Source organism: Heterocephalus glaber, unplaced genomic scaffold, assembly GCF_053883595.1.
Source record: "Heterocephalus glaber isolate CG9 unplaced genomic scaffold, H.glaber_assembly_v1.0 deba00000071, whole genome shotgun sequence".
NCBI classification, from domain to species: Eukaryota; Metazoa; Chordata; class Mammalia; order Rodentia; family Bathyergidae; genus Heterocephalus; species Heterocephalus glaber.
Window position 1 is genome coordinate 18,497,643 of NW_028258137.1, and position 20,184 is coordinate 18,517,826.

The 20,184-nt window shown below is 38.8% G+C and overlaps 1 protein-coding gene across 7 annotated transcripts in view; it reads right to left on the reverse strand.

Moving 5' to 3' along the window:
- Ctcf (CCCTC-binding factor) overlaps positions 1 to 20,184 on the reverse strand; it is a 52,467-nt gene that overhangs the window by 27,048 nt on the left and 5,235 nt on the right. For 4 of the 7 annotated variants that reach the window (XM_021256848.2, XM_004843024.4, XM_021256849.2 and 1 more), the window contains exon 2: positions 19,165 to 19,281. The gene's annotated coding sequence lies outside the window, so the exon portion shown is untranslated. Of the gene's footprint in view, positions 1 to 11,447; positions 11,509 to 17,204; positions 17,345 to 19,164; positions 19,282 to 20,184 lie in introns of all 7 variants that reach the window. The other 3 variants (XM_021256847.2, XM_087216271.1, XM_087216249.1) reach the window with 2 other exon arrangements.

Below are 20,184 nucleotides of genomic sequence, written 5' to 3' on the forward strand. Positions count from 1 at the left end.
AGCTCCATTTACTGTAGAGATATTACGGGAAGAAGTATTAAAGAACAAAGAATGACCAACGGGGATTTAGCTCAGTGGTACCATGCCTGCTGGCAAGCACAAGGTCCTGAGTTCAATTCCCAGTACTGGGAAAGTAAAAAAAAAAAAGAAAAAAAAATCAACAAAAAAATACTCTGTAAATGTTAATGGTGGCCCTGTCAAAGAATTACTTCATTGGGCCAGGGATTTAGCTCAGTGGTTCTGGCGACTGCCTCGCAAGTGCAAGGTCCCGAGCTCGATGAGTTCGATCCCCAGTACTCAAAAAAAAAAGAATTACTTCATAATCCCAGACTACAGCAGCTGGGCATGGTGGAGTATGGCTGTAATCCCAGCACTCAGGAGGCTAAAGTAGAACTGCTTTAAGTTCAAGGCCAGCCTGGGGTACACAGTGAGTTCAAGGCCCGCCTTAACTACATAGTGAGACTGTCTCAAACCCCAACCCCCATTACTCCCCAAAATGTTAGAATGTAAATAACCAAGTCCAAAAAAACCTCCCCCAAAAGTCACAGAATTATGTATAACAGGTAGAGAAAAAACTAGTATAAAGAAGTACAAATTGAAACTAATTACGCTACCAAAGAGTTGAGCTGTCAGAGTATCTCTCATTGTCAACAAATATGTCCACATACATAATGTCCACAAACAACAGCACCTACTTAAATCTTAAAGCAGTAGCTTGTAGGTCGGTGAGGATTACAAGTTTGAGGCCAGTAGGGGCCACAGGGCAAATTCAAGGCCAAACTGGAGTACATAGTGAGACTTTGTCTCAAACAAAATAAAGCAACAAAAGAAAAAAAAAAAATCCCAAACAAAGAAACAAATAACCAGGAGTTTCTATTTTCACTGAGACATAATACACAAAGCAGTAAACCACCAGCTTCTTCCAGGCTCTGGTTAGAAATCTCAGTGGATCCCTTAACCTAGAATAAGGCAGTCTGTCCCTTGAATCAATAACTAACCCAATAGGGGCTGGACCCAGCCTCTCTCTCTCTCCATTCCCTGGGGGTTGTTCTTAGCTGCCTCACCCCAGCTAACAGCTCCAGTCCACCTATTCCTTTCCTCTACAGACTCCTGCTTTCAAATTCTGTTTCTCTCTGCTAAAACACACAAACAGGCACACACTCATTCTTACAACACTCTGGTTTTCTCCTTGTTTGAATCAGCCATACCTTCTAGGTTTTATCAAATCCCTTTTGTGTGCTGACATCACTAAAAAAAAGGTTTACATTTACTTTTGGGAACAAAGGGTTTTTTTCCAGATTATCAAAGTCTATTAGTTTATTTCAAGAAAATCTGAAAATTGAAGCAATTCATTGTTCTAAATTCTTACAATTAGATTCTTATACCTAACAGTTTAGTGTTTTCTCAGTTTTCCCCCGTGACTATATACTTCTCACATGGATGAGATCATACAATTCATATAAAACTTGTATACACTTCTGTGCATGGCTCTGCTCTCCTTTTTAAAAAATGGTACTAAGGACTTATCCCCAGGCCTCTCACATGCAGGACAAGCACTCTATACCGAGCTTCATTCCTAGATCTTTTCGTTTATTTTATTGTTTGAGACAGGCTCTTACAAAGCTGCCCAGGCTAGATTTAAATTTGCAATTCTTCCTTCAACCTCCCCGGTGGCTAGGATTACAGGCACGCACTGCACCATCTCATCCAAGAATCTATTCTTATTGAAAAGGACTCTTTTCTCTGCCAACTCTGTTGTTCAAATCTTTCTTATCTCTCAACTTCACTTCTTAATTTAGTACCAGTCACCTCTAGTCCCTCTATGCTCAATTCTACATTTGCTATCTCCAACTCTCTACTTCTCTTCCATTCCTTGGTTCATCAGTTTGGTTTCTGCTCCCCAATACTCTACTGAATTGCTCTGATGCCAGTAATAGTCCTTAACTGATAAACCCAAAGCAGATTTCTTCCTGCCTTTATCTTAACTAACTTCTCTGTAGAATATAGTATTCTATCCTAGGCTTTATCCTAGAATTATGCCAGACAATCAGAAAGCTGTGTGTACCCAAGGCTACATGGTCTTATCCCCTATAGAACTCCTTTCCCTAAGTTTTGTTTGGCATTATGCCTTTGGTTTATACTAAAGGATATATGGATAAAATTTATATGGAATCAATGCTTAGAAAAGCTTTCTTTCAACAAAATATTTTTTTTCCTTTTACTGTGAGACCTCTAAGAGGGACATGTTACCAAGTTTTTACTTGGCCACATCTTGATCAGTTTATGTCTAAAAACCTTGCAATAAATATCTAGTCCAATCTGTATTTTCTGGTTTTTAAAACATATTGATACCACTTAGTGTCTGTATTTTCAATACATTTCATCAAATTCTTTGTGGAAGATGGGTTATAAATAAACTTGAAACAACACTTTTTTTTTTTTTTGTACCGGGGATCGAACTCGGGTCCTTCTGCTTGTGAAGCAGGCGGCGGAACCAGAGCTAAATCCCCGGCCCAAAACACCATATATTTTATCCTTAATAAAAACTATAGAAAAACAATATACAGAAATATAAAACAATATATAGAAATATACCAACTCACAACACACAGATCAAAAGAAAAGAACCCGAACCAAAACTTCGCAGAGCTTAGTGAAGACTGTAAAACTCTTGCAGGAGACACAAAGACCTCACTAAATAGGGACAGTACTACCTATATTCATGGTTAGAAGTATCAAACATTATAAAGAAGCTAATCTTTCCAACTTCATGTAACTTTTTTGGGGGGATGGGTTGAAACAGGGTCTCACTATGTAGCCCAGGCTGGCTTCAAACTCGCAGCGATCCTCCTGCCTCAGCCTCCCGAGTGCTGGGATTATAGGTGTGCACCACTATGCCCAGCTTCATGTAACTTTTTGGGGGGGGGGGTACCAGAGATAGAACTCGGGTCCTTGCACTTGCACAGCAGGCAGCAAAACAACTGAGCTAAATCCCCGGCCCCTATGTAACTTTTAAAGTTTGCAAAATAAACACGACATCAAGGGTAGCAATAAAATTTCTGTAAAATAATGTTGACCTATTTTCAAATATTAATATACAATTAAGCCAGAATAATAAATATGCTATGGTACTAGCATTTTCACAGGCAGTCAATTTAAACAGAAGAGAGAATATAGAAAAAAACCCTAGCATTTAATAAAAGGTTGTCATTTTAAATTAGTGGAGAAAAGAGGATTACTTTACAAATGATGCCTAGAAAAACTAGAAAATATTAAATGATCTTTAATCCATTTGGTTTACTAATATTCGGTTGTAGCATGACATAAAAAGGCATTAACAGGGCTGGGGATTTAGCTCAGTGGCACCACGCCTGCCTCACAAGTGCAAGGTCCTAAGTTCGATCCCCAGTACCAAAACAAACAAACAAAAAACCCCACAAGCCATAAAAAGGCATTAACAAACAACTGCAATCCCTGAAAAACACTCAAAAAGACATATAAGTGAATAGCTTCCTAAGAATGACAGAAGCCTGTGTTTTAGGAAGCATAGGCCGGGGATTTAGCTCAGCAGTTCTGCTGCCTGCCTGGCGAGCGCAAGGTCCTCAGTTCAATCCCCGGTACCAAAAAAAAAAAAAAAAAAAAAAAAAAGCATAGAAAATAGAAAAAACCAGAAGATATTTTACCCATCAAAGTAAAAAACTATTATATGTCAAAAAACATGTTGAACAAGGTTAAAAAGAAAATGGCTGACCAGGAGAAAAGTATGTGCAACATCTCTGACAATACATTACCATGTAAATTATAAAAATAACTGTAAAATTTATAAGAAATGGGCAAGAATGGTGGTACATATCTATAACTCCAGTATGGTAAGTCCTCAATTTACCAGTGAGTTTCATTTCAGGAAGACATTTATAAATTGAATTTGTTCATAATCATACAAAATAAGTCTTATATAGTACACCTGTGAAAGTTCACAGCTCCAATGTTCGGAAGTTGGGGACTTACTGTACTCAGGAAGCTGAGGCAAGAATATTGCCATGAGTTTGAGGCCAGCCTGGGCTATACAGCAAGACCCTGGAAAACAACCAAAACCAAAAAAGGATACTTTCTAATGTTGGTCATGGTGCAATAAAACCAGCACAGTCCTACTGAAGGTAACTAGTGATGTGAATCATGAATCAAGAACTTTAAAAATATTTAAATGGTAACCAAAAAAGTCAAATGGTAATCTGGTAATTTTTTTTTTTGGAGATCTAGTAATTTTACGTTTTACTTTTAGAACACCAAGATTGAGCCTGGCATAGTAATGTAAACCTGTAATCCCTGCTATTCAGGGGGCTGAGAGGCAGAAGGACTACAAATCTGAGGCCAGCCTGGTCAATTTCAGTGAGGCCTTGTTTCAATATGAAAAAAACAAACCAACAACAACAAAAATGAGCTGGGGATATAGCTCTGAGTGGGGTCCTGGGTTCAATCCCCAGGACCAAATCAAAACAAAATACCAAGATTAGCTAGGAATAGTGGATTATTTTATTTTATTTTTTGGTACTGGGGATCGAACTCAGGTCCTTGCGCTTGCGCAGCAGGCAGCGAAACCACTGAGCTAAATCCCCGGCCCAGAATAGTGGTTTATATCTATAGTCCCAAATTACTTTAGAGGCTGAAGCAAGAGGACTGCTTGAGCCTGGTTTTAAGACCAGGGAGGCTAAAGCAGAAGATGGTTTATGCCCAGGAATTTGAGGCCACCCTGGGCAACACAGTGAGTGAGACACTGCCTCTTAAAAACAAAGTAAACCCTTATAATGGTTGATGCTTATGGAATCAAGTTCAAACTCTCCAGTTTAGTTCCCAGTGTTCTGTACAGTACAGTCTGTCTCCATCCCTTCTACTCACTCAAACTTATTTTTGAATACTTCCTGCTGGCCATTCCGAAGTTGAGTCACCCCCTATATCAAAGTCTTCTCAACCACGATCTCAAGTTTTATTAACTATAGCATAGTGTTCTGTCTTCCTCTTTCCCACAACCAACTATTAATTGGCCTTTTACTTCTGTATCCTCAATAGTAATGGATACAAAACAGTGTTGGGTAAACAGAAGACATTCTATTAACCGCATCATTGTCATAGGAAACACATAAATGAAGCATAGGAAAAAGAGTAGGGAAAAACAAAACACTGTTTATATGCTAAGTGAAATGTTAACTATATAAACTTTAAAAAAACTATATAAACTTATTTCTTCTTTTTCTTTTCTTGGTACCGGAGATCGAACTCAGGACCTTGCACTTGTGAAGCAGGTGGCAGAACCACTGAGCTAAAATCTCCGGCCCTAAACTTATTTCTTATTTCTGTTATTTATTCATGGGGGAGGGAGAAGGTCTGCCTATGTTATTCAGACTGGCCTTGAATTCACTATGTAGCCCAGGCTGGCCTCGAACTTGTAATCCTCTTGCCTTGGCCTACCCAATGCCAGATTAAAGAACAGTCAGCACTGCTTCCATTCTTTCCTTTGCAGTACTGGAGACTGAATCTGGGATGCATACAAGGTAAACCAAGCACTCTACCACTTAGTCACATCCCCATCCCTTTTAATTGTTTTGATACAGGGTCTTGCTAAATTGTCCAGGCTGTCAATCCTCCTAAGACTTCCAGATAAATGGGATTTCAGGCATGTGCCACCATGTCCAGCATGTATCATTTCTTGAAAAGAGAAAAATACAAGTCTTAACAATACAACTGCAGATCAGATTTTAAAAACCCACCACGTAAAATAAATGCTAATTATGGATATACAACCTTTCAATACAGCAAAGTTTAGTAATGTATCATCTATGATTACATGACTACATAGCAAATGTGTCAGACAATTCCCAGAGGAAAACAACCAAAATAACCTTTGCAGAGTTTAGACATTTGGGGTAATTGGTTATTATAAAATATTCACATACTCAGAACAATCCATTTGTTACTGGTAATATGACAGTAAGAAGAACAATTTCCAGGAGTCTGTTTTATAAATGAAGCCACCACAACTTTTTGTTCAATATACTACTGTCTCTTACAAGGGACAAATGATTGCCTAAATCTCCAACTTATTTCTTAAAGGTGATATGAAAGACTGTTTACACTATACTGGCAAGTTACAGTAGTTCTCAGTCTAACATGAAGGTCACCTGACAACCTGCCTTACAAAGGTCAATTCAAATCAGACATCATCAGAAGGCAGAGAACACAGGAGATACCTTGTGGCATACTCTTTTCTGTATATTCAAATTAGAAGAATGTTGACTGAAAAGCCTAGTCTGATACTCTTACATTAAGTGCCATGTGACAAGAGGAAGAAAAAAGAAATAAAAAATAAGTCATCTGTTTTTTCTTGGGAACAAAAGGAAAAAATAAATGATTTTTACCAGATATGGGACACTAAAACAAAAATTATTTACACCTTTACAGAAGAACCATTTTTCTCTACTATTCCCGAAAATACACACATCATCATCTTATCAGAGTTAGAGATACAACAAAGCAAATATTACAACATTAATAACTATGAACTAGTATCAAGAAAGAGACTACAGTAAGGAATGAGGAGGGAGCAAGAGGTGGTGATGCACACCTGTTATACTAGCACTCTGGGGCTGAGGCAGGAGGATCCCAAGTTCAGTCCCAGCCTGAGCAACCTAGTGTGACCCTGTCTGAAAATAAAAAATATAGAAAAGGCTGAGGATGTAACTCAGTGTGAAGGCCCTCAGTTCACTTTCCAGTACTGGGGGACAGTCGTGGTGGTGGTGGTTTGGGGTCAGGGTAAGTGCAGAAAATTACTCAGGCCAAGAAACAGAAAAATACAAGTGACCATTTCTTTCATGGTGACTGGGAAAGGAGCATCCTTTATGTGAAGCTGCACCAATCTAATCAGTCACAGGCACACCTCTCGCTTCTCCTTTCTGTCATTAACTTACACTAAATGGTACAGTTAAAGTGAAATAAGAATCCTAATGGGCATTAAAAACACCTATTAAGGAGTATTTTTTGTTTTTGTTTTTGAGACAGGGCTTTGCTGTGTAGACCAGGCTGGCCTGAAACTCTTGAATCCTCCTGCCTCAGTCTCCCAAGTGCAAGAATTATAGGCGTGTGCCACCATGCCAGGGTGTTATTTAAGGAGTTCTGAATCTAAAATTACATGCTAACAAAATATTTGCAGTACCAACAGTGAAACCAGCACAGAAGGAGGTGAAACAGCTCTTTTGCTACAAATAATAAATGCTAGCTCAGAATGTAGGCTCATGCCTGTGATTCCAGCACTCTGGGAGGCTGAGGCAGGTGGATCACAAGTTTGAGCCCAGCCCGGGAAACTTAGTGAGACCTTGTCTCAAAGTAAAAAAGGGCTGAAGATGTAGCTCAGTGTAAAGGTACTGGGTTTCAATCCAGTACCTCCAAAACAAGCTAAAAATTATGCTTTAATCAAAAAGTGCCTGATGCCAGGTATAGAGATGAATTTCCCTTTACGGGGAAGAAAAAGTCCTAACACCTCTCTTTCAAGTAAATGGGAAAGTGGTTACTTTTCTTTTGTTACTGATACAAAATACCCAACACCCACAGTTAAAGGAGGACAGCTCACAGTTTGTAGAGGTTTCAGTTCATAATTGGCTGACTCCAAGGCAGGGTGGCATGGCAGATCGGCATCACAGAGGAGAAAGTTCATGGCAGGCAGAAGGCAGCAAAGCAGTGAAGTAGCAAACAGCAAACAAGCACCAACATTTCTGTCCCTTATATCCTATCCAGGCTACCCAACCTTAGGGCGGATAGACTCACACACAGAGTGGGATAGCCTTAATCCTCGAATCACACCATGAATCAATCCCAGCATCACATCCTTGATCCCAAGGCTGGGGATCTCTAGCTCAGCAGTTCCACCACCTGCCTTGAAAGCGCAAGGTCTGGAGTTCGATCCCCAGTACCAAAAAAAAAAAAAAAAAGTCTCTTCACATCCTTGATCCCAGCATCACATACACTAGATCCAGCCACCTCTGAAAAGCTGGGCCCCCTATGACTCATGAGTCTTTGTGGGGACATCTAGACACAAGCTGTAACAGTGGGATATAAGGTTGTTCTGTACCAGCAAAGGAGCAGAGAAAGTAAAGGCACTAGAGACAGCTTCCAACTAGTACTGTAGCATTGTTCATTCCCACTGAGCTAAATGCCCCGCTGACATGCTTTGTTTTGTTTTGATTCTTTTTTTTTTTTTTTTTTGGTACCGGGGAATCAAACTCAGGACCTTGCGCTTGCAAGGCAGGTGTGGCGCCACTGAGCTAAATCTCCAGCCCTATTTTTTTTTTTTTTTTTTTTTTTTGAGGCAGGGTCTTACTGTGTAGCCCAGGCTGGCCTCAAACTCAAATCGATCTTCCTGCCTCAGTGCCAACTGCTGGGATTACAGGCATGCACCACCATGCCTGACCCCAGATAAGCTTTAAATTCCACACAGGGCCAAGTTCAGAGAGATCCTTGTCTGGCAGAAAGATGACCAGAACAACAAAAGCAGCTATACAGGTGCTGTGCCTGCAGCTCAGAGGTGCCACACCTGCCTGGCAATTGCAAGGTCGAGTTCAATTCCCAATACTGAAGAGGGACTGATTGCTATAACTGTGGTTATCATACTTTCCAACATACTGCCACAGTGGGTAGTGTAAGAGTGAAGGAGGGTTCAAGGAAAGGAACTGCTAAAGCTAGATCTTTTTCTTTTTCTTCAGTATATGGGAGTGAGCCCAGGGCCTTCATTCAGAGATATATCCCCAGCCCTTTACTTGTTTTGAGACAGGGTCTCCCCTAAGTCACTTATTTGTTTTTGTTCATTTTGCTTTTTGGTAACGGGGATCAAACTCAGAACCTTGCACTTGTGAGGCAGGTGGCAGCACCACTGAGCTAAATCCCTAGCCCCCTAAGTTGCTTATTTGCACAAGCTGGCCTTGAGCTTGTGAACCTCTTCCCTGTCTCACAGTGTGCTGGGATCATAGGCATGTGACATTACACCTGGCTAAGCTGGATCTTAAAGGATGAGATGCTCTTTGCCAGGTAAACCACTAGAGAGAAACACTCTAGCAGAAGGAAAAGTATGTGACAAAAAATATTTATGTATGGAACTAGATAAATTTTGTGCAGAAGAAATTCAGTGTAACCAAGTGTAACTATATTAAACCATCGCAAATTTATTACTGTGATCTGGTCCATATTTTATCCCCTCATTAAGGATAGCCCACTTATTTCATTTATTGAACATTTAAACCTAAAACAGAAGAAAAAAGTTCTTTGGAAGTTGACACTAGCGCCATAGTAACAATTGGGAGGCTGGCGCCCAAACAAAAAGACACTTGCTGTCATAGAGCAACCTAACACCTCATTTTTCCTTCTTCTCCCATGGCTGAGTATGTCGGAAACCACCAGATCCCTTGTTACCCTACTCTAGACCCATACCCCTGGAAGCAGATCAGAGTCATGCTATCTCTGGAACAGACCTGCAGTTTTTCATTACTTGGGAAATAAAGTCCCACTGAGGATCTATGGCAAGTCTATCACCTTGAATAATGTGCTACACAAAAGGAATAAATTACACACACAGTAGGAATTATACAACATCTAACAGGTACTTCTGTGAATTTCTTTTCTTCTCTTTTTTGGAGACAAGGTCTTTCTATGTAGTTCAGGCTAGCCTTGAACTCCCTATGTAGCCCAGGCTGTCCTCAAATTCAAATCAATCCTGCCTCAGCCTCCTGAGTGCTAGATTACAGATATGCATCATCACACCCAGTTACTTCTGTGGATTTCTAAGCAGATATTCCATGAGTAGTGGTCTCCAAACCTCGTTTGTCTGAGATTCACCTGAACTTTTAAAAATATAGCTCTCAGCTGGGCATGGCGGCACACACCTATAATCCCAGAACTTGGGAGGCTTAGGCAGGAGGATCACTGCAAGTTCCAGGCCAGCCTGGACTATCTAGTCTAAACACACACACACACACACACACACACACACACACACACACACACACAGAGATATGTATATATACATATATATATAAAAATTCAGAAGGTCGGGGATGGAGTAGATCTAAATTCAAAAGGCTTACAAGGGATTTTTTTTTTTTTGGTACTGGGGATCGAACTCAGCACCTTGTGCTTATGAGGCAGGCGGCGGAACCACTGAGCTAAATCCCCAGCCTTACAAGTGATTCTTATTGGAATGTGTTGCCCATGGTCTGGAAGTGACTAACCCAAGATTTAATAGTTCCTTACTCTAAATACTGTACAGGTCAGGTCTATGTACTGTAGTTTCTTTCTTTCTTTTTTTTTTTTTTTTTTGGTTGGTGCCAGGAATCAAACTTCGAACTTGCCAGGCAGGTACTGTACCACTGAGCTACATCTCCGGCCCAGTACTGTAGTTTTCTAATGCAAATTTTTTTCTTCATTCTTTAGACAAAGTCTAAACCAAAGCCTATCTCAAAAAACCAATTATGATTCCCATATAAACAATAATAGAAGTATGACTCAACAAGTCATGAAGTTTCACTTCTAGCCTTGATTACCACCTATATTAAATGATCTCTTTAGGCGGTAAGGACAAGGTCAAAGTATGAAAGGAGGGAAGAAAAAAGGGGGAGGGGAGTGGTGGTGGACACAGATGACAGGTAAAAACCACTCATGGTTTTGCAGTGCAGCTTTCAGTGACCATGAAGCCACTATTACCCTATTGAGTCTATAACCCAGATACTCTCAAAGACTACTTAGGAGACCTAAGACCACTTTTATTTGTTAAGCAGGTCTCCTATGAAGTCAGTATTAAATCAGAAACAGTGCACACCTGTATCAAATAGCATAATGGTAGTATCAGCAATATAATGTCTTTGACAAGGATAAAGATTACCAAATGAAAACATATTTTCAGCAAGTAAACAATGTAGTTGCATAGAATATGGCTAATAGCTATGTTACTCAATAGAAAAAATTGAAAAACAAGAGATACATGGGGTAAGACACAACCATAAGTTGAAATTTAAACAACAACGACAACGAACATCCAAAATGTTACTTTGAACTAGCATTATTATTTGATTTGAACTAAAACAAACAGTTTGTCAACTTGGTTACTTTGTAGAAATATGGAAACAAATTAGAAAAGGAAATATAGGCAATAACTTAGCCAAGATACTGAGAGGAGGTATGTTTATAAATATCCGGACAAGACAAAGACAGAAAGAAGCAAAGACCTTGTTTGATAAGAGGACAGAAAGAAAAATTCAAACAGGAACTAAAATCACTACTGTTTTATAGTGATAACATGTACTTAAAAGTTTTTGAGAACAGAAAGTTATAATAATGAGAGAAGAAAAAAAAAAAGAAATACTTTAAAAAGCCAGGCATGATGGCACATGCTTATAATTCTAGCTACTTACTCAGGAACCTGAGGCAGGAGGATTTCAGGTTCGAGGCCAGCCTGGGCAACTTAGGGAAACCCTGTCAATAAAAATGGGTGGGGATGTAACTCAGTGCTCCCTGGGTTCAACTCCCAATACCACCAAAAACCAATAAAAAATAAAAAATTCAAGCAACCAAAAACCACTGACAACAACTGGAATAGCCTCTATTATAGAATAGTTTTTTCATACTTCTATGAATGAAAAATGTGATTTTTTTTTTTTGGTACTGGGGATCGAACTCAGGACCTAAATCCCTGGCCCTGAAAAATGTGAATTTTATACAGTAAGTCCCTGACTTAAGAACATTTGTGTTGCAAACTTTCACACATGTACTGTATAAGACTCACTCTGAAAAAAGAAAAAGATTCAATTTGTTGGCTTACGAATGAATCTGACTTAATGAACAATTCTCCCGGAATGGAACCTGGTCATAAGTTGGGGACTCACTGTACCTTATAGTACTTACTCTTTTTTTTGGTACTGGGGATCAAACTCAGGACCTTGCACTTGCAAGGCAGGCATGGTGCCATTGAGTTAAATCTGGGGCCCTTATAGTACTTCCTTTTAACATGACAGTGACTGTGATATGCCAAAGATTTGTTATAGCAGAGTTTATTTAAACAAATAAAACATAGTGGTTGAAATAATTCAGAACATTCAGTGGTCCAACTACACTAAAAGCAGAGGTGTTAACCAACACCCCTCTCCCAAGATAATCTGTTCTTACTTTATTTTATTTATTTTTGGTTATTTAAGAGAATCTCATTATATAGCCCAGGCTGCCCTTGAACCCCCAAAAACAACATCAGGAATGGTGGCACATCCCTTTAATGCTAGCATTCTGGGAGGCTCAATCTAGGAGGACTGTAAATTCAAGCCCAGTTAGGGCAATTTAGCAAGGCCCTGTCTCAAAATTTTAAAAAGGCTGGTATAAAACCAAAAAAAAAAAAAGCAGCAGCTATGGAAACAAATGCAGCAAGAAATGCAATGAAATCTAGGAACTACTGAAAGCCAGTCTGAGAAAAAATAAAAAAGGTACTTCTCCAAAATCGGGAATTAACCACTATATGCCCTTTCTCCCTACCCTAACCACAGAGCATCAAGATACCTACTTATTAAATTTTTTTCTTCAAAACCCCTCAGTAACCTAGGACATTTTAGGACTTTACATCCTTCCTTATTCAGAAAGCTAATGTGGGGCCAGGGATTTAGCTCAGTGGTTCTGCCACCTTCCTCGCAAGCAGAAGGACCCGAGTGCGATCCCTGGTACCAAAAGTAAAAAAGAAAAAAAAGAAAAAAAGAAAGAAAGCTAATGTGTATCTACTTCTTCCGAAATAAGAAAGGAATTTAATTTCTATATGAAAAATGTGAATTTATTTATTTTATTGGTGTGTGTGTGGTACATACTGTTTATAATTCCTTGTGGAAAGTTGGTACATGTACATAAGTGCAGAGTATAACTGTGTACTTGATCAGATAATCTACTTAGCCATTAGGTGAGATGTATGGCTATCTAGAAGTCACTAATCCAGCACACATCTACTACTGAGAACAGTCAGTAGAAGATCAAATGTTTCTGAGAAGATAAAACTGTCAACTCTAAAGCTATACACTCAAATTTACAATTAATTTGGATTTTAAAGTAAAATTTTTTTTGGTACTGGAGACTGAAACCAGGGCCTTCACACTGAGCTATATCCCCAGCCTTTTTTATTTTGAGAGAGTCCCACTAACTCACTAAATTATGCAGGCTGGGGTTGACTTTGTAATCTTCCTGCCTTAGCCTCCCAGGCTGCTAGGATTACAGGAATGGCCCACAATACCCAGGAATTTATTCTCATTTTAGAAATAATATGAATGAGGAAGGTAGGAATGAAGTATTAGAGCCAATAAGGGCCAACAATCATGGGCTTCTGTTCCCAAAGCAACAAAGTAGAAAATAGGTTAGGGGGGCCAGGATTTAGCTCAGTGGCACTGCACCTGCCTCATAAGCACAAGGTTCTGAGTTTGAGCCCTAGTACAAAAAAAAAAGGAATGTGTGTGTGTATATACACACCTATACTCGTATGTGTATGCCACTAATACCCAACCATAGTGTTTCTAGTGATCTGAATGTCAAGATATCCAACAGGAAAAGTTCCCATAGCATATGACATAAAAAGGCTTCAAGGGAAAATTTAGAATAGCACTCCAATTTAGTTTAAAAAATGAGCTGGGAGTGGTGGTGCATACCTAAATCCCAGCACTCTGGGAGGCTGAAGGAGAAGGAACACAAGGTTGAGACCAGCCTGGGCAATTTAGCAATAGTCTCAAAATATACAAAGGCTGAGGAGGCAGCTTAGTGTGAAGCCCTAGGTTCAGTCTGAGGCCCTAGGTTTAACTGATACACAATAGTCAACACAATGAACTTAACAGTGTTTCTTTTGGGGAAAGAAAGTAAAAGGTTTTCTAGGTTCTAGTATAAGTCTCCAATTATTATATTCTCCCAAAGAATGAACTTAAACACTGCTTAGTGATATTTAAGAGCTTAAAATCAAGCTGGGGATTTAGCTCAGTGGTGCCACACCTGCTTGGCAAGTGCAAGGTCCTGAGTTTGATCCCCAATACTGGAAAAAAAAAGAAAATAAGATCAAGTTTAAGTGAGGAAAACGCATTGTTCTATAACCTCAATTCCCTTTCACATTTGGCTACCCTTCTCTCCTGCAAATGTGCCAGCAAGGCTCTCAATTCCATTCAAGAAGTCTAAATTGGGTGTAGTTGAACATACATATATAATCCTAGCACTATAGGAGGCTGAGGTAGGAGGATCTCAAGTTTGAATCCAGCCTGGGCCACTTAGATTGTTTCAAAATAAAAAAAAAAGGGCTGGGGAGGTCGCTCAGTGGGAAGGCCCTGAGTTCAAGTCCCAGTACCAAAAAAAGAGAAAAGAATTAAGTCTAGACATTGAGTAAAACTAGGCAACAACTCCTTTTATTATTCCTTCAGTGCTACTTATGCTGTACTGAATTTCTTTTTCCCTTAAGAATTATACAATGCTGGGCATGGTGGTGCACACCTGTAATCCCAGCACTCAGGAGGCTGAGACAGGAGGATCACTGCAAATTTGAGGCCAGGCTCAGCTACATAGTTTGTTCAAGGACAGCCTGAACTGTATAGCAAGACCCTGTCTCAAAAAACAAAACAAAAAACAGAAAAGAAAAAAGGATTATACAATATAGGGACTAGAAGAAAACTTAATAAGCAAGAATATAAACCTACCTGTAGGCTTTATGCCTGAGTTATATAATAACTCCATAACGCCATGAATTATATAATAAAAACCACATTATTACTTCACAGCTATGTCATTCCTTACATACTGTCTGATAGTCTGCTATGTGTAGTATGTCTCAAAAATCTTCCCATTTCAGTGTCTTCTATACATAATACAATGACTACATGACATTTTACTGTATGGATGAATATATTATAATTTAACCAGTCCTCAACTGTTGAATACTGTTACTGCCAAATTTTAATTTTTGGTAACGGCTTTATTTATTTTAAGATAAAAAAACAAGGGGCTGGGGATTTAGCTCAGCTGTTTCGCCACCTGCTGCGCAAGAGCAAGGACCCAAGTTCGATCCCTGGTACAAAAAGAAAAACAAAACCTTTATCTGAATTACAAAATAACAATGTACAATCCATACAAAATAAGAAAAAGTCACCCCAAACCTAATAACACTCAAACCACTAGTTATTTGTTGTTTAGGGGTTTTTTTGGTGTTGGGATTAAACCCAAGACCTTGCACATACTAGGCAAGTATTCTACCAGAGTCAGACCCCAAACTCATTATTTAAAAAAAAAAACAAACCATTCTCAAAAACATTTTGCTGGTTAATAGTTTTCCAATCTATTTTTTTCTTTTTTTTTTTTTTTACTTTTTTTGTTTGTTATTTTCCTTTTTTTTTTTTTTTAGTACCAGAGATCAAACTCGGGTCCTTCCACTTGCGAGCCAGGTGGCGGAACCACTGAGCTAAATCCCCGGCCCCTTGCTTTGTTTTTTTTGAGACAGGGTTTTGCTATGGACCCCAGGCTGGCCTAGAACTCACTATAGAGTCCAGGCTGGTCTCATGATCCTCCTGTATTCACCTCCTAAGTGCTGGCATTCTAGGCATTAGCCACCATGCCCAGCTCTGATCATCTTTTACAGTTACAAACATATATATCCCTCCCTATACACCATCTAACAATATTTCATTTAACTGCCATAAGCCCATTACAAAATAGATATTTTAGTTATGAGGAAAGAGATGCCTGGAGTCACCTCTTATGACATATAGCTTATATAGCTATCAAGTTACAAGTCCAGGGCTTTATAGTCTTAAAATAAAATCTTATGTTTCTTTTGTATTTCCTGTTAAACCTAAATCAGCATCTCTTCCCCAGAAAGCCTTTCCTAACATCTGTGACCAAATCCTGTAAATGACTACAGTTCCCTGCATTTTTTTTTTTTTTGAGACAGGGTCTCACCATGCAGTTCTGGCTGGCCTTGAACTCATGGTGTAGCCCAAGCTGGCCTCAAACTCACAGCAATCCTCCTGCCTCAAGCCTCCAGAGTGCTGGGATTATAGGCATGCTCCACCCCCGCAACCCCCCTTGGTTCCCTGCATGTTGAACACACTATTTTTCTTTTTGAGACAGGTCTCACTATATAGTTCAGGTTCGCCTTGAACTCACTATGTAGCCCTGGGTTACCTCAAACTTGCTGGGATTACAAGCATGTGCTACCATCCAAGGCTTTTGAATAAACTTTTATCATTAGCAGCAATATTTATTCGGATTTCTTACCTCATATTCTACCTAAGACCTCAGAAGGAAGACCTTTTCCTTATTCATCTTTGAATTTCCCTGCACCTAGTGCACTGCCTAGTACAAAGTAGAAAAGTAAGTGTTCAAAGTATGAAATAAATTTATTACAGTAGTTCATCCACAATAGCACATCTACACTGATCCAAATCATAACATTTCCGAAAATGTCAAATTTCAGTAAGTTTAGAATCAATTAGGTTCAAATATAAAACCTGCACTAAAAAGAACAAACATGAATATAGAAAATGTAATTGTTGTGTCACTTACATGAAGAACAATACATTAAAAAGAATTATTTTAGAACTCACAGGTCCATAGTGTAGATTTCAATCATTTTCTGACAACTCAACAAACTGAATAGAAGGAGGGACTTAACAAAATCAGTAAATTGTTAAAATCAGTAAATTGTATAAATTGTTATTTATGCTTGAGTTACTGTGATATGTTTCCAAAATTCTTTTTTTATAGTTTGCGTTATAGTTTGTGGTCTGTTTTGTTTTGAGACAGGGTCTCACTATGTTGTTCAGGCTGGCCTTGACTTACCATGTAGCCCAGGACAGCCTTGAACTCCGGGAGATCTTCCTGCCCCAGCCTCCTACATGTTGAGATTACAGGTATGTCCCACCATGTCTGGCTAGAGTTTGCTTTACAGTTTTACACATGATTGTGTTGTTTCCTCTTCTGTTTTAAATTATAATCCTTCTATCATTGAAATGGTTTTGATAATACTTCTGATTTGGTCCACCCATCTAAAATTGCCTACTGGGACCAGGGATTTAGCTCAGTGGTTCTGGCACCTGCTGTGCAAGTGCAAGGTCCCGAGTTCAATCCCCGGTACCAATAAATAAATAGATAAAATAAAATAAAATAAAATTGCCTACCAATCATCTTGTGCATCTCAGATATGTGTAGAGTCATACATGCATTCAAGCAAGAACCACTTATATTCCACAGAAGAGTACTACAAGGACAAAGTCAGCAGTTGTCCAATAAAAAGCATTGCTTCTCCATGTACCAGGCCCTGAATTTAAACCCAAGCATGAGAACGGGAGACAAGACATCTAACAAACAAAAAACAAAATACTGTTCCCCAAATGTTTCCACTGTGGCACTTAGGCAAAGAATACTTCCCACAGCAAGCACTCATGCCTTATTTTGCTAAAGACTTGTGTTATAACAGTCACATACTTTGCATTCTGCTCCAAAATATGTACATTTATTTAAATGTAGTATTATTTGTAATTACTTACCAATTAAATTACTTAACTCATTGCCCCCCTAATTAGTATAACTGGAGCTCTAAAAAGATATGTCATGTGTATTTATTTTGTGTCAAGTACCCAAAATCATACCACTTTGTACCCTGAGGGCATTTATATTCCAATTTGAGAAATATGGATCTAAATAATTAAGCTAGCCTTAATACTTAACAAAGATCAACATCTTCCTATAATCCCATTCCCCAAACTCTTAAAGCTAGGTTACACAACAGTTCTCTGAATCAGTATTGTTTCTCTTTTCAGCAGCTTTTTGTAAATGTGCACTCTGTGTCAACATTCCTAAAGAACCTGTGGGGCACAAATTCTTTTTGGAGCCACAGAACACTACCATACAGACTTTGTTCTTCCCATCCACCAAGATACCAAGTTACCATTTCGAAAACAGAAGCTTTCATTCCCATTCCTTCCTCCTATTTGCTCCAGGCATTAACTTTTTTTTTTTTTGGTACCAGGGATGCACTTGGGTCCTTATGCTTACAGGGCAGGCAGCAGAATCACTGAGCTAAATCCCCGGCCCTTAGGCATTAACTTTTAGGGAAAATTCTAGTAGTACTAAGATGATTCATTCACATAAGCTTATCTAATTTTAACACCTGGAATTTCTACCTCTACATTCCTTTTTGCCATTATACAAGGGCAATTAAATTATTTTCATGTTTTTCTAGAAGTAAAAAGATGTGCTTGGTATCCTGAAAGGTAATCTTCATATCCATATTTATTTATTGTTGTTTAAAGATAGGAAAGTATACCAGACCCCAAGATTTATGAAAGGCTTGTTCCAAGCTCCCTATGATACTCATTGTATTTTAGAGCAGAAATTACAGATCATTGGCATTGACCATCTCTCTCTGATACAAACATGGGCCATCAATTAGGCTAACTAAATTCATTAAGACAAATTTTATTGATGACACTAGCTTTCCCAAGAAGAGGCTACCATAAGGCCAGGGATTTAGCTCAGTGGTGCCGCACCTGCCTTGAAAGTGCAAAGTCCTGAGTTTGATCCCAGATAACCCAAAAAAACGGGGAGAGGGGATACCATCTGTTCCTTATCAAATTTACATATTGCTAAAGGCCGTGAACAGGTCATTTTCCAATAATCAAAATATATGTTCCAAAAATTTCTGCAGAAAAACAGCCATGATTTCCTAGGGCAGTGGTGATGAACCTATGGCATGCAAGCCACAACAGGCTATTTGTTACCATTGAAAGATCTAAAAGGTTTGCCACCACTGTCCTACGGTTTTCCTATGTACATGCCCAGAATGGTACTTAATCCTTTATATGCATTCTAAACCCTAAGAAGAGCCTTGGAAACTGGTGTTATTTTCTCTCAAATGAGGACTGTAGGAGTATATAGGTTAAGTAATTTGCCCAGGGTCACCAAGCTAACATATGGCAATGCAATTTCAAACCCAAGACTCTCATAATAAAACCTGTATGCTCCCAAATGTTCCATGTCCTATACTTCTATATCCCAAAATCATCTAGCAAATCCTCCAGCCACAGGATGGCTACACTACTTCCATTTTTAAGAGCAAGACATAGAAATAACATTTACCTCTCCGTGGCTGCAAAGTCAGTTTGAGGAGGGAAAACAAAACTTTGCTCTCAAGCTCTCTGTCAGCAATGTGTCCACTAGCGCAACTTGTTCTTTGGCTCTGGGTCCGAAGTCATTCTAAAAGAGACACAGAAATCATTTTATGAAATACTAAAGTCATACAAATGCATATATAACATGAATATGTGACATCACTAATCACACTCTTCCATTAAGTACCTATCAAGGCTAAAAATCCATGACTGTCAAAAGAACACTCCATTATAATCTACGGCACATATATTTGAACAATCAATAAATTAAAACTTTTTTTTTGCAGTACTAGGAGTCAAACCCAGGGACTTTAACATGATAGGCAAAAGCTTTATCACTGACCTATAACCCCAGCCCTTTTTACTTTTTTTTCCTTTTTTGAGATAGAGTCTCCCTTTGTAATCCAGGCTGGCCATGAACTCTCAATCCAGAGATCCTCCTGCCACACTTGGCCCCAAAAATTGTTAACTGGGTGTGGTGGTGCACACTTGTAATCCCAGCACTCAGAAGGCTAAGGAAGGAGGACCCTACGAGTTCAAGGCCAGTCTGGGGTAAACAGTTTAAAACCAGCCTGAAATACATAGCCAGACCCCTCAACTCAACTCAAAAGAAAAAAAAAAAAGAAATTCTTATAGCTGCAGTGATAGTCTTTTAACAGTTTATTTTTTTAAATCTTCAGTAAACAGTGGTCTTAGTGATAAAGTTAGTTTACAAGACTGCTTTTCAGTTTAACAAGATAACTACAGGGAAGAAGCTTTTACTGACCTCTGAAAATCCTAGAAATACAGCAATGAATTTTTTTTTTTTGTCAAATAATGAAATCCTTCCTTAGCTGATATTATTCCTCCCTAAATTACCAAATGAACTAATCAAGCGTTAAGCAATGGTAGAGTAGAACTACCCTAGTAGAAAAAATAAAATCCCATGTAATACAAGAATTTCCAAAGAACTGGCATAAGAAGTACAACTAAAAGGATATCTATCTCA